Source organism: Pecten maximus, chromosome 14 (genome assembly GCF_902652985.1).
Source record: "Pecten maximus chromosome 14, xPecMax1.1, whole genome shotgun sequence".
Taxonomy (NCBI): domain Eukaryota; kingdom Metazoa; phylum Mollusca; class Bivalvia; order Pectinida; family Pectinidae; genus Pecten; species Pecten maximus.
Window position 1 is genome coordinate 30,408,884 of NC_047028.1, and position 13,274 is coordinate 30,422,157.

The window sequence follows — 13,274 nt, forward strand, 5'->3', positions numbered from 1 at the left end:
AGGTCAAGGTCACTGTAAATAAATAGAAAATCTGTCCAGTTCCCTTTGGTCAATTAACCTAAAACTTCATATAGTGCTTACTGGTTTCTGTATGAAAACCACTTAAACTTTGCATGAAACGTGTTAGCTTACTGGTTACGAGTAACTGTGAGCTAATGCTGTACCCCTGGCGTCCGCGTCCCACCCCACTTAAAGTTTTTGGGGTAAGTTTTTGGAAAGCAAGTAAGTCCAAAAGTATACACATCACAATCTTCTATTTTGTAATTTTGTGTATACGTTAAGCCAGAATCATGCAGAAAAAAATTATGATTTTTTTCACATTTTACCATTTTGTCAACTTAAACTTTTTTGGCACCAAGACTCGCTTTAAACCCTTCTAATTTGTTTTATGCATTCATTAGAGGTTCAGGAGTAATGTTATGGCAAAATCATGCAGAAAAAAAATCCGGATTTTTTTCGCATTTTACCACTTTGTGGATATCAAATTTTGGCACCAAAACCCGCTTTAAAGATTTTGGGGTATGTTTTTGGAAAATCATCACCCTTCTGATTTGGTTTATACATCCATTAGAGGTCTAGGAGTGATATTATGTGATCTACAATTTCAAAATGACATGCTTATACTACATAAAAATTTTATATTTCTCTTAATGTCACATACCTGTTAATATCATGTTTCTGTCTGACAACATGATATAAAGAGGAATGCACTCTACCATTTCTACTCCAATAATGTTAGAGGATTACACGGCGAGAAACTTATGACGGGCGCCAATGTCAGAAAAAAGAAAAGAAAAAAAAAAGCAGAGAACTTTAGCTAGCTTAAGTATGTACATGTATCATTCGTGAGTTCATTCATTGCATGGGAATCCACCCGGCAAATCAGGGCGCGACGATTTACCCAAAAACACCCCAAACTACCCAACACCATAAAGCTACCCAAACACACTCCTAAATGTCGAGATATATGCATGGCAACATTAATTATGACATTCTGGGGCGTAACTAGGCCAACAAAAATGTGTAAGCCCAGGCGAGGGGTCTGGTGGATAATTAATTTTAAGATTTTATTAGGGTTTGAAATTGATTTCCGAGATAGTAATTTCAAAATATGTTTAAATTATACTGAACTACAAGTTTTTCAGTATAAACAAATAATTAATGTTCGTTTGTTTCTATAGTTTAGACAAAAGACAATTGTCTGTCTAAATAAAAGACATTTTCCTTTAGGGTAAGAAATCCCATGTCTAGGTAATTTTGGCCTTTCTGGGATAATTTTTGGTCGGAACATGTAGGTCCGACTTTGTCATGTGTCTGTGGTACGTTACTTGGGCCAGGACAATGAGCTATCAGCAGACTGGTTTAACTTTTAGTCGCTGGTTCTTCTTCCTTTGGTTTGCAGAATGTATCGATCCTGGGCACATTTTTTGAAGCCTTCTTCATTTTGAATAGATACACTTATCAACATTATACAACCGGAAACATGGGGGTTGACAGTAATAGACAAATATGATGTGATAGCTATTCCGGAATGCACTAGACCTATATTTTATAATATATAGGCTAGTACACATGCAGTGGTACATTTCCTGGTATTATCAAAAATTTCGTTATAATATTAAATCAAAACTTTGAAGTCATAATCATTACTTTTTTTCGGAGGCTACTTGAAATGTTGGACCATAACATAAAAGCAGGATTTTTTATGTGTAAGCCCGGGCTTTTTTTTCTAATGGACGCTACGCCCCTGATGAAAAAATTTGGGTTCCCAGTTCTGAAATTGTAACGTGTATATTCAAGGGAGGTAACTCTAACAAGCAAAGACTTCAAATATTGACCAAGTGGCTTTCAGTACATACCTCGGGCTTTCGGTACATACCTCGTGGAAGAATAAGAAAGAAGCACTAAGGACCCAGTTCTTGACATTTATTCAGAATAAAATGAAATATATCACCACAACAATAATGATAATAAAGCGTTTACAAATATACATTTAAACAATAGTATATGCAACCTATAAAATAAATGTGTCAATAAAGTCTGAATTACATCCGAATTTATTTACATTATATGGATCGATACATTTGATTTATTAAGAGAACACTGTTTATAGCTATACTAATGTAAGATTATCACATATCTGTATCGGAAATATGACAACGATACACGTACATAAATGTGATTACAAAGAGTAATTATTATCAATTATCATAATATGAATCTAAAACTGGAAATATAATGCTTGCCAATAACATAGATCACCATTTTCATACTGGAACTATGCATATAGGTATTCATACAAAAAGTCTTAAATATTACTTATCTAGCTATCGGTCTATAGACGACCATAAAGTATATGGCTCTGACACGCGGAAACTACGATGGCCGATAGCGGCCGTACATATAATACACCTAGTTATACATAAATATGTACTAAATGAAGTTTCATTAAGTACATTTAAAACTTTCAAAAAGAAAATATGTGCAGAATGAAAAATGTACAGAATGAATTATGTACAAAAGTTCATGTAAAATGGAAGCGAGGATCCTGGTGAGGATCTGAGGATTGTATGAGTGATCTAGTAAGAAATCCTGACATTAAAGCTTTTTTAGTCTACCTATGTATTTCACCAGTTCTATATTTAAATGACCTCATGCTGATAGAAATAAGGATCACTTTTAGTACACTATAAATAAGACACTTATCAAAAAATGAAATAGCATGGCTCAAGCTCAAATAGATTTCGTAACAAGTAAAGAGATTTTACACAAGTCTCTGCGAATAAAATTGTCTGTCGATTGGATATTGCAGAACAAGTCACCATAAAGAAAGTGAAAAGTCAACTACGTCTGTCAATCAGAGAAGGTAAGTAGACTGTGTCTATATCTGGAGACTTGTTCAAAAAACTTTTACTCCTAAACATCCCTCGATGCTTCAAGTTGTCAGCCGTTTGAACACTTTTAAAGAATGGCCTCGTCATATACGACAGACTCCATATGACCTTGCATGTGACGGTTTTTTAACAATGGAATTAGTGACCAAGTTCAGTGTTTTATGTGTGGAGTGATCCTTAAACCATGGGTCTATCTAGATATCATGGCAATGGGGAAGAATGGTCGAAAGACCATCTTTGTGTTGATTAAACGAGAGGTGTAGATTTTTATAATTAAGATAGACGCTACACTCCCACAAAATGTGAACACTACAGCATTCATGCATTAGACATTCAATCATTGATAGAGGAAAGCTACAGTAGTCTTTCAAAAGAGGTGGACATCTCTTTAAAATTTTGGAAAACTTTGATAATCGTAATGGATACAGAGTTAATTAAAGAAAAAACAACAGGAGTATTTTATCGAACGTATTAAAGAAAAAGCTTATTGGAGAATATCTAAAAATGTGTTGCGCCTTTCTTATGCGTATATCATTAAAGCAAAGATAAGTGAGGTTTTCGTATGTCCAGGGTGTAAAGATGGTCAAGCTAATCAGCTAGGATATGCTTGTGTGATGTTATCTGATGACGATATTGTGGATTTACATTTCAATGAAGCTTTGAGCTTTGTTAACCAGTTGGAAGTCGAAAAGACCTGGTGTGAATTTGCCATACAATCGTGTATTCCATCTGGGTTGTTACAGTATTTAATGCAAGATAAACTTATACGAGATGAAACCCCATGTAAACAAATCTATTGTGAATAAAATTAAATAGAATGTGAACAAATGGTGACATCGAAACACATCTGTTTATTTAATCGCAACACTCTTCTTGCAGATGGACATTGCTACATTTCACTCAATGCAGCAACAAATGACAAGGTGTGTTGATCGGTTGATAACGTTTCTTCATTGGAATTGTATGCTTCGTCAAATCCCATACCAACTTACTTCCAGTGGATTTTCAACTTTTATAAGTGTAAGACAACACTCAGTTGAGAAACCAGCGCTTAAATCGTGTTATCTACGATGGCCGACCATGCTCCGGAGCATTCCATACATTCTTTCAGGATTGTTTTATGTACATAATCAATTCTGTACATATTTTCTTTTTGAAAGTATTATTTGTACATAATTCATTCTGTACATTTTTCATTCTGTACATATTTTCTTTTTGAAAGTTTTAAATGTACCTAATGAAACTTGTCATTTAGTACAAATGTATGTATAACTAGGTGTATTATATGTACGGCCGCTATCGGCCATCGTAGGAAACCAGTACTATGTACATGTTGCTAACTTCGTGCTCGTCCCTGGTTGGCTGCTGAATTGATGCCCCACACAAACTCTCACTATAATTCGGGTGATTGTCCGGGGTGTGTGGTACCCCTACTCGGAAAGCTGAGATCACAGACCCTCTAGAGGTGTTGTGACGTTGGGCGAGACACTTTATCAACTTCTCTATAGAACATGCAGCGGATATAAAATGATGTAGCCACCAGCTACTACAAGGATAACATCATTAAACGACCCCGCCTATGAACGGGATTGTAACAAAAACCAACAACAACCCACCAAACATGTAAACTGATGTAATGGTATACACCAAATGTTAGATATCACATTCCAGCAATCGCTCGTACAATAGTCCGACAGTCCGTTCTTACTCTGAGGCAGCTATGGGATGAATTAGCGATTTATTCTGTCAAACAATATCTTCGTCGTCTATAGAGACGAAACTAAATGCAAATTTGGTATTTTACTCACAATTTATTATTAAACCCCAGTGCTCATGTGCCTGTTAGCGACGGAATGAAGGAAATTAAAACCGAAATCCGTATTAAAATCACCAGCCACAAGTCCTAGAGTACATACAATATGATGTTCCATTAAAACCCAATTTCCAATATCGCTTCTTTTTTCCTTCAACCTAAACGCGAAGAAGCGAAAGAGCGAAAACACGACGGCGAAGGAGCGACGGAATTTCGCTCCTTCGCCATCGTGTTTTCGCTCCTTCGCCCTTTCGCTCCTTCGTGTTTATGTCGAAGGAACGAAGAAGCGATATTGAAAATTGGGCCCTAACAGAACACCATATTCAAGTGTTTATTTTATTACCGTTATCAACGCTGTGTCAACTTAATCAAACATCACAAAGTCATGTAGACAACGCCTGTTAAGAGTTTTGTGACTACCTTTCGTCGTAACACTGGCTATAAGTACGCAATTAGCAGACTTAATTTTGAAATATTCGACACTTAGTTCCAGGTAATATGCAATAGTATGAATTCGTGAATATGGAATATTTATGTGAATGCATAATTTTAGATATTGAGAAAGAACAGACACCATTACCACGGCCAATTGGCAAGTGGATTTTATATGTGTGCAGTCAAAATTGTTTAAGAGATCCTCCAATGGATCATGGAGAAAATGTCACATGTGACAGTTGTTAATAAGGTCACCGCTATTTGACAAACACTAAAAAAGGTCATATGACTTTAAACATATTTTATTTACACATATTTGCAAATAGGATTTGGCACAAGTTATTACAACTTATGAAGCCATTTCCTTACAATAGTTACATAGACAACAGATGATATTACAGACTGATCAACTGCAGTACGAAAGAGATATAGGCCTACATAACATTAGGCACTCGCACAAAATAATATAACAAAGTCAATAAAATTTTCAAACATGTTAAATATTGTTAAAAACTTGTTAAAAAAAAAGGTCATATAGAGAATCAGACTCCACGCATTGCATTTAAAATCATATATAACATAAGACAATATCCCTGTACACAATAATAACTTGAAAAATGCAGTATGCAAATTTATATTTGTTCATAGTAACTTTTTAGTACAAGTGTATGGTATTCTGAATGATTTTTTTCGGCATAGCCGTCTAATTTTGTTTTGGCCCCGGATATGACGCGACAGGTGGCGTTACAGGTCAAGATGAAGTATATGATTGGTCAATGTAGCGGTCAATGCAAAATGCAGATATGCAGTTAAAAACGAAACAAAGTTAAGATTGAATGCAAGCTGAATAAGTGGATGTATCTTTTCAAATGACACATTAATAAAATCATATTCCTGATTCAAATGCACTCTTATTATCACCAAAAATGATTCAAACTGATCTAATTTTGTTATCCATGCTGAAACACATTAGTTCGTTGATTTATTTCACCAGCAGTTTTACATTATAACCACCAGCATTAAAACTATGCCGTTTATCTTTCTCAAGATTTTTTTTTTTTTTTTATACATTTTTTTTTTGAAGTCTCTCTGTCCACCTGCGTCCTTCTGATTGCGTACAGATGTTTGTTTATCACTAAATATCCGCGAGATATCTTAAGTGTGACCACGTACAAAAATATACAAGTCCGTGGTGTGACGTTTGCCCCACCCCCCACCTTTCCATTTTATTAATCTATTTTCATTGTACATTAGCTTATACAGGATGGTGTTTATCATTATGATATCATAAAATATCAGATAGTGTTTATTAAACATTCAAAGGGTTACCAGTGAGGTAGTTAGCATGCACCAACTCATCGTAACGATTAGAAAGAAGCCGGGCCGGGAGATCCAGGGAACGAATTGTGGAGCTTTGGTGCGTTAAAAATTCATGCAGGATTTTCGTAATAAAGTCGGAATTTTAAAGAGGCTTACCCGCAGACGGACCGGTAAACGGCACATCTCCGATCACTAAATAAACTTCAGTACACGTTTCTATGTGACAAAATTAGAGGCTTTCCGACTTTATTTCTTGAAAACAATTACAGAATATGTATTTAAAAGACGTTTTAAAACTCAACCTGAGAGGGAAATGTATGGAATATAACGGCAAATCTTCTTTGTAAATCGCCGCTGCCTTTGAAGTTATCACTGTGCGGCACTGTGCACGTGCTTGTTTCTTTGATGTGTCAATCAAATTAGACTTATTGCGGGTTGCGATTAAATAAATAATATTTAAAAATGAGGTTTTAATATCACTTTTCAGCGTTTTATAAGGAAAATAAAATAAAAAAATCAACAATTACAACAATCTGTCATGTGTAAAAAATCTTTTTCTATTAGCCATTTTTTCTGATCTCTCTGCGGGCAAGCCTCTTTAATAATTCCGTCCTACATCCGACGATGACGAAGATGATTTTTGTGTATTTCTTGTAATGATACATCGCTGCTGATAATATACAATTCCCCTGAGGTGCCCACTTGCCAAACATATTTTCTACCAATGAAAATAACACTAGCTAGTGAAGCCGTCGTCTTATACTGCACGTACTTTGACAGACTCTTCAGTTTTCCCGCCGCCGTCAAGCCAGAAGGACCTATCGTTTCGGTAAGTTATTTTGATACGCATTTAATCTCTAATTTTATGTGTCCTTTAGTCATTAATGAATTAATTACTTGCTTCATTAACCATCACATCAGTAAGTTGTTTGATAAGGAATTTATTTGTCGGAACTTACAATTATTTTGCTACAATCCCGTTTGCTAATGCATTGTATATAATGGCTGAGAGCGTATAGCACGTGACAAACTAGAAAACCGTGTGAGCCTATAGACCTCTGGCATGCTGTATGTTTTTGACCTATCATTACTAAAGATATCGACATTCTTATATTCCCGCCAAAATGGAATCGGACGTAAGCTATAGGCTGTGTCAAATTCATGTTTGCTATTGTTGAAATATGAAAAGGATTTCTGTTCTTGATAAACTCCAGGGGCCTATTCGTTTATGCGGACAGATCGATTCGTCAGTTTTTTAAATGTTATATTTCAAACACAATTTTCTTGGCGGACCTGTAAATGTTGTCTGAAAACAATATAAAATCACAGGTCCATCTTTATTTCATAAACGAACAACACCGGTTACCATTTGGACCGCAAAAACGAAAACGGCCCTGTATTAACCGAAAATATATTGGTATAGTTATACAATATTGATATATGGACTACGCTTAGACTCCAAACTATTTTTGAGGGTTACTCTGAGTAAACAATGAGTTGATTATAATGAATAACTCTGAGGTATGAAGGGGTTTGATTATAATGAGTAAGGAGTTAACTGAGGTAATGAAGGGGGGGGGGGGGGTAGGTTATAATGAAGGGGGGGGGGGGGTAGGTTATAATGAATAGGGGGGGGGGGGGGGGGGCTTTGGATTAACGAAGGGGGGGGGGGGGTTGGTTATGAGTAGGGGGTATAACTGGGTTACCAACATGTCAACATAATTGTGGGAATATTTTAGAATTTTATTTTAATTTTGTGATAGTTATACTGATCATATGACATAGATTAATATAAATTTCTAAAATCAATTCAGTCGAATGACCTAAGCCTTCTTTCAAGATGACCAGTGTTGTTTACAGTCAAACCTGTGATAGCGGACACCTTATTTTTTTTCTTTTCAATGAAATTGTCAGCACAATATGGATAATGATTAACAGAAAATGCATTTTCATTTATATAGGGATTGAACAGTGTTTTTATTGCATTTATGGTGGTATGAACACTAAAATTGCGTTGATCAGTCCTTTGAAAATGCCGCCGTCTAGTTGACGTTCCGGTAACGTCACAAAAAGACGTCATTATGTTACCGATTCCAGCGTTTATTAAATCACTAAGTCTTTTTTCATTGCTTTTCTAACTCTTATTCTCTCAAAAAATATCAACACAAAACTTCAAATTTTCTGTGTCAGAATCAATACAAAACTTCAAATTTTCTGTGTCAGATGAATCTATAAAATTAATCAAAAATACTTTTACCGTGTCGCTTGGATGTCCTTTATACACAGGTTTGACTTTATGTTGAATCTTGGTTTAAAAACAAACAATATCTATTGTATACACCCCAGAACTCTGTCCAACGATAAGGTTCTCTGGGTTTTTCAAAATTTCAAAATAACATTGAGAATATTTTTTGCAGGCGAATGTCTAACGTCAGGACATTCACCGGGTCGGGGTTTTAAAGCGAGCGTGATCTAGCTCTGGGTAGATGATCTACCAATGGAATATTTGGAATCTAAAGATGGTTAATTCATTTCTCAATTTGTTCCGTCACTTCCTTGACAACTCCTGGTACAGACATGAATCTGGTACAAGTAAAGCAATACAGCATCATGATTGGGGCGCCAGGTCTGTGTGGTCCAGCCTGGTAAACCAATGGACCACCATGTGTCAGACTGTTATTGCTTGTCAATCTTGTACTGGGTGATTGTTTTTGTCTTGAGTTAAATACTTGTGAAGGAACGGACAGATCTAGTTGAGACTTAAATGAGTCGTCTTGTAATTTCGGATATCTTCATTGCTGGGAAGTCTATTTGGGGTCAAGGTTACGTAAGTTTGAAGAATCTCGACTACAAGGACGGACTGCCATAGCCCCACCAAATCCAGGTGTGTATTGCAACATAAACACAAGGCCAAAATTTAAAACTTTGTTTGCCCTCAACTTACCGACCCACAAAAACGGCCAAATATTTTGTTCCAAATTTAGAAGTATTATTTTTGTTTTGTTCTTGGTACTGAAACTCTTGGTTTAAGTCTGACTACCCAAAAGTCGGTCATATGTGTTTTGTACTGAGAAATCAAAGTATTTCTAAGACCTTGATCTTGCTCTGTAAAAATAGAAAACTGAATGCCATAAAATCTGTTGAGGAAAGATAGCAATATTCATCACAGTATTAATAGTGAATAAACAATTTGGAGGAAAAGAAAAATGGAGCCATTACGTTTTGATAAATATTCCAAATACAATGTGTCTGCAATTTCGGAGAAAGATGCTGTGTTTAATGATCGAAATGAGATTTTTCATTTTCATAGAACTATTGTGAATAAACATCATCTCTGGGCATATCATCAGAACTAAAAGCACATATCCTTTAATTTCATAAAACAATTGTCATTATTATTGTAACCCTGGTGAATACTAGCCGCAATATACCGCTCGGCTAGAGAGACCTTCTCTTTAGCTCGATCGGTTGAGCATAAGACTAGCAAGCCAGAGGTCCTGGGTTCAATCCCAAGCGGAGGCAGTGATTTAAATTTAATTAATAATGAGCTCTGTTACATTATTTTGAAAATGTATTACATTGTTATATCACTAAAATCCTGAGTATTTTACATGTATCGTTTAATTATTGAACGACCTTCAAAATTCTGATTCGGAAAATTACAGGGCAAACAAACGTTTTTGATCGAGGTCTTAACTGATAAAATAATTTGAAGTGAAAATAGATGATTTCTTTCCTTGGAATTAGTGTATTGTTTTCAGCTATTGAATGCCGTATGATAATAAATGTAAACGAGGAATTTTCCTTCTTCACTTACTGTTGAAAGTCCACACAAGTGGAAACTGTTGATCACAAAAGAAAGTAAATAATTTGTATTAGGCAGAATATATAGAGAATGTTAACATCTTTTATTTTACATTGTAATGATAGCATTGGTACCCAATATATCTCTTAACACATAAAAAATACTGTAATATTTACTGTGGGGCCTATTAAAAGCTATTTGGGTATCTATTTCAGGACCGACTGCAGTATCTGACGGGAACGGACGGGATCCAGACCATCTTTTTCTTTTTTTTTCTCCTTTTCTTCTGTTTCAGGTGGTTCTATTGAGGAGGCCTCCACGTGGCAGAACTGGTAACAGCTTACCGTATTTATCCGCAAATAAACCCATGCCCAATGATTAGCCCCCTCATTTTTGCATAGCCATTGATTTGAGCAAAAAATTAGCCATCCTCCAACGTTGATACTAAGCTTTAATACTATGGGAAGGGACTTATTGAAGGATAAATACGATACACATAAATGTATGTTTATGTGGGCTGGCTAACATCCTCATACATGTCTCCCCTTCAAAGTTTTTCCAATAAGTGCTTTACGGACCCTTGCCTCAAAATCGTTTCAGATATCTTGACAAAACTAGCTGTATACTTGTATCATCTCAATTGAATGTCCAATGTACTGCTGTTAGGTCACTGTGACCTTGATGCATAGGTAAAAAAAAGGTGACTTTATTTTCGATAGTTTCTTGTGCAGCTGTAACTTTTAAACCATAAATTAACGGTAATAGAAATCTTCATGATGACCTTTTGAAACGTTATGTGCATTATAATCAGATGTAATTGCTTCCATGAGAAAAAAGTTTGGCAAAAGTTATTGCCCTTTATTTCTAGATCTCGTAACTCCTACATTTTTTGACCCATTTCTTTGAAACTTGGTAGGTTTTATGATCATGATATATACATGCAGTTGTTTTCCTGAACGGCGTTTTGATTTTACTACTTAAGTAAGGGGAGACATGTTTTCCATCACAAAACCAAATTCAAATTTCTCTTCCTGTTTATGTTTGCTCTTTCAATTGTAGTACCGACGGGGCACCAGGGTCCCAAAATAAAGCCCGCCTGATGGTGCATCCTTGCAGATGGGCAACAAAACTTTTGACGGTGATAGTCCATAGGTAAGGATTGGGTCCAGGGTCAGATGAAGACACCAGTTTTATAAATGCAGACAATGGATACAAAACAAGTGGAAAACAGTCTTTTCCTATTTGAACCTTTAGTGTTAAGAAAAAAACACCCAACATCCATAGACAGAAAAAAAAATTCTTGTTGGGTCAGGAAGATCGATCACTTCTAGAAATATAACCGGTGTGAGGCAAAATAACATTTATTCTTCAGGTGCTCAGGAAACTTTCCTGGTAAATAAATAGATTGGAAAACAACAAAGATTTTGTATTTATTATCCAAAGATTGGAGTTATTGCCCTTTATTTCGGTAATGTCCTGTACCTGTGGGTTTTAGCAATAAATTGCTAAACGTGGAAATTCTTATCCTTTTGGCGGTTGTTGACGTCATTATTACTTAACATTGCTTTAGTGAATTATGTATATACACCATATTTTTGTAATTGTTTGGCGGCACAATATACGCCCGTCCAAAAAGAAATGTAAAATTGTGTAATCTCAATCCTATTGAGTGCACGAAATTTGGTCAAAACTCTGAGTGAGGATCTACCGAGATATACATGAAATAGAAATAACTCTGTGTTTGATCAAAATACCATCCAGGGAAACGCCATGATAAAACCCAAGTTGGAGGTTTACTGACGAAGAAAAGATTGGTATTCCATTGGTGGGCCCAACTACAGTTCGATGACATTGATCTCTTTGACAATTTCAAATGTCACTGATGACGGACTAAAGGCCTGTATCGCAGGATATTAAATTAAACTAAATATTTCCAAAACTCATGATCAGGTGACCGTTAAGTCCCATGGGCCTCTTGTTTTAAACGACACGAGTGTTCAACATAGAATTTTCATATCGATGACAATCAGCATTATCATTCAAGGGACTTTTTAGCTAATTATAATGTTGTCACTCGGGCCAGAGACTTGTATATATGTCGCAGATTGGTAGCTTAAAAGGCGCCGACCATTTTAATAACTAAATATTTTTACTTCCATTTGAACTTTTCAATTTTTTTTTTAATTTTCTAATGGCATTGCGAATATTTCATTCGTTTTGAAAATAGTGTTAATAGTTGTCATTCATCATCTGTTGCTATCTATATTGGTTTATAAAATTTGATCATTCAAGTCTGTACAGCAGTCCATTTTTAAATTGATAAGAAGGATACAGATATAATGTATGTCGAATATCAGCAAAATATCTTGATTGACCACTTAGTAAAGGGAGATAATTAAGTGTGTTTTGTGTGATCAATAATTTTAATAAAATAAAGCAATACTAGCTGTTATATATGCAGATTGAAAACAAAACAACAATTTAATACATCACTCACTTTTATTATGCTTTTGTAAGAATAGATTTCACACAATAGTTTTGAATATATAATAATGAAGAAATTCACAAATTACACATGTATTAGATATTAAAAACAATTATGACTTGGTATAATTTTTTTTTTTAATTTTATATTCTTCCAATCTTTTTAATGCATCAAATCAAACTTTATTTGTAATCTTAATAGAAGAAACCTATTTTTAGCTCCAATTTACAAACCACTTTTTTTCCCCATCAGAACTTGCTAAATTTTGTCACATCTTACTATATTTCATTTATATTTCATTGAAGTTTCATTTACAATAATCAAGAATAACTTCCGGCTTATAAAGTTATTTCCGGTTTCTGAAAGTAACTTCCGGTTTATGAAATTAACTTCCGGTTTATGAAAGTTTTAATTCCTGTTAACACATTAAATCGGAACAATAACATATGTAGCATACTACACCGGGTGATACCGGAAGTTACGAATCCGACGGGGAGTATATACAAATCCGACGGGGAGTAT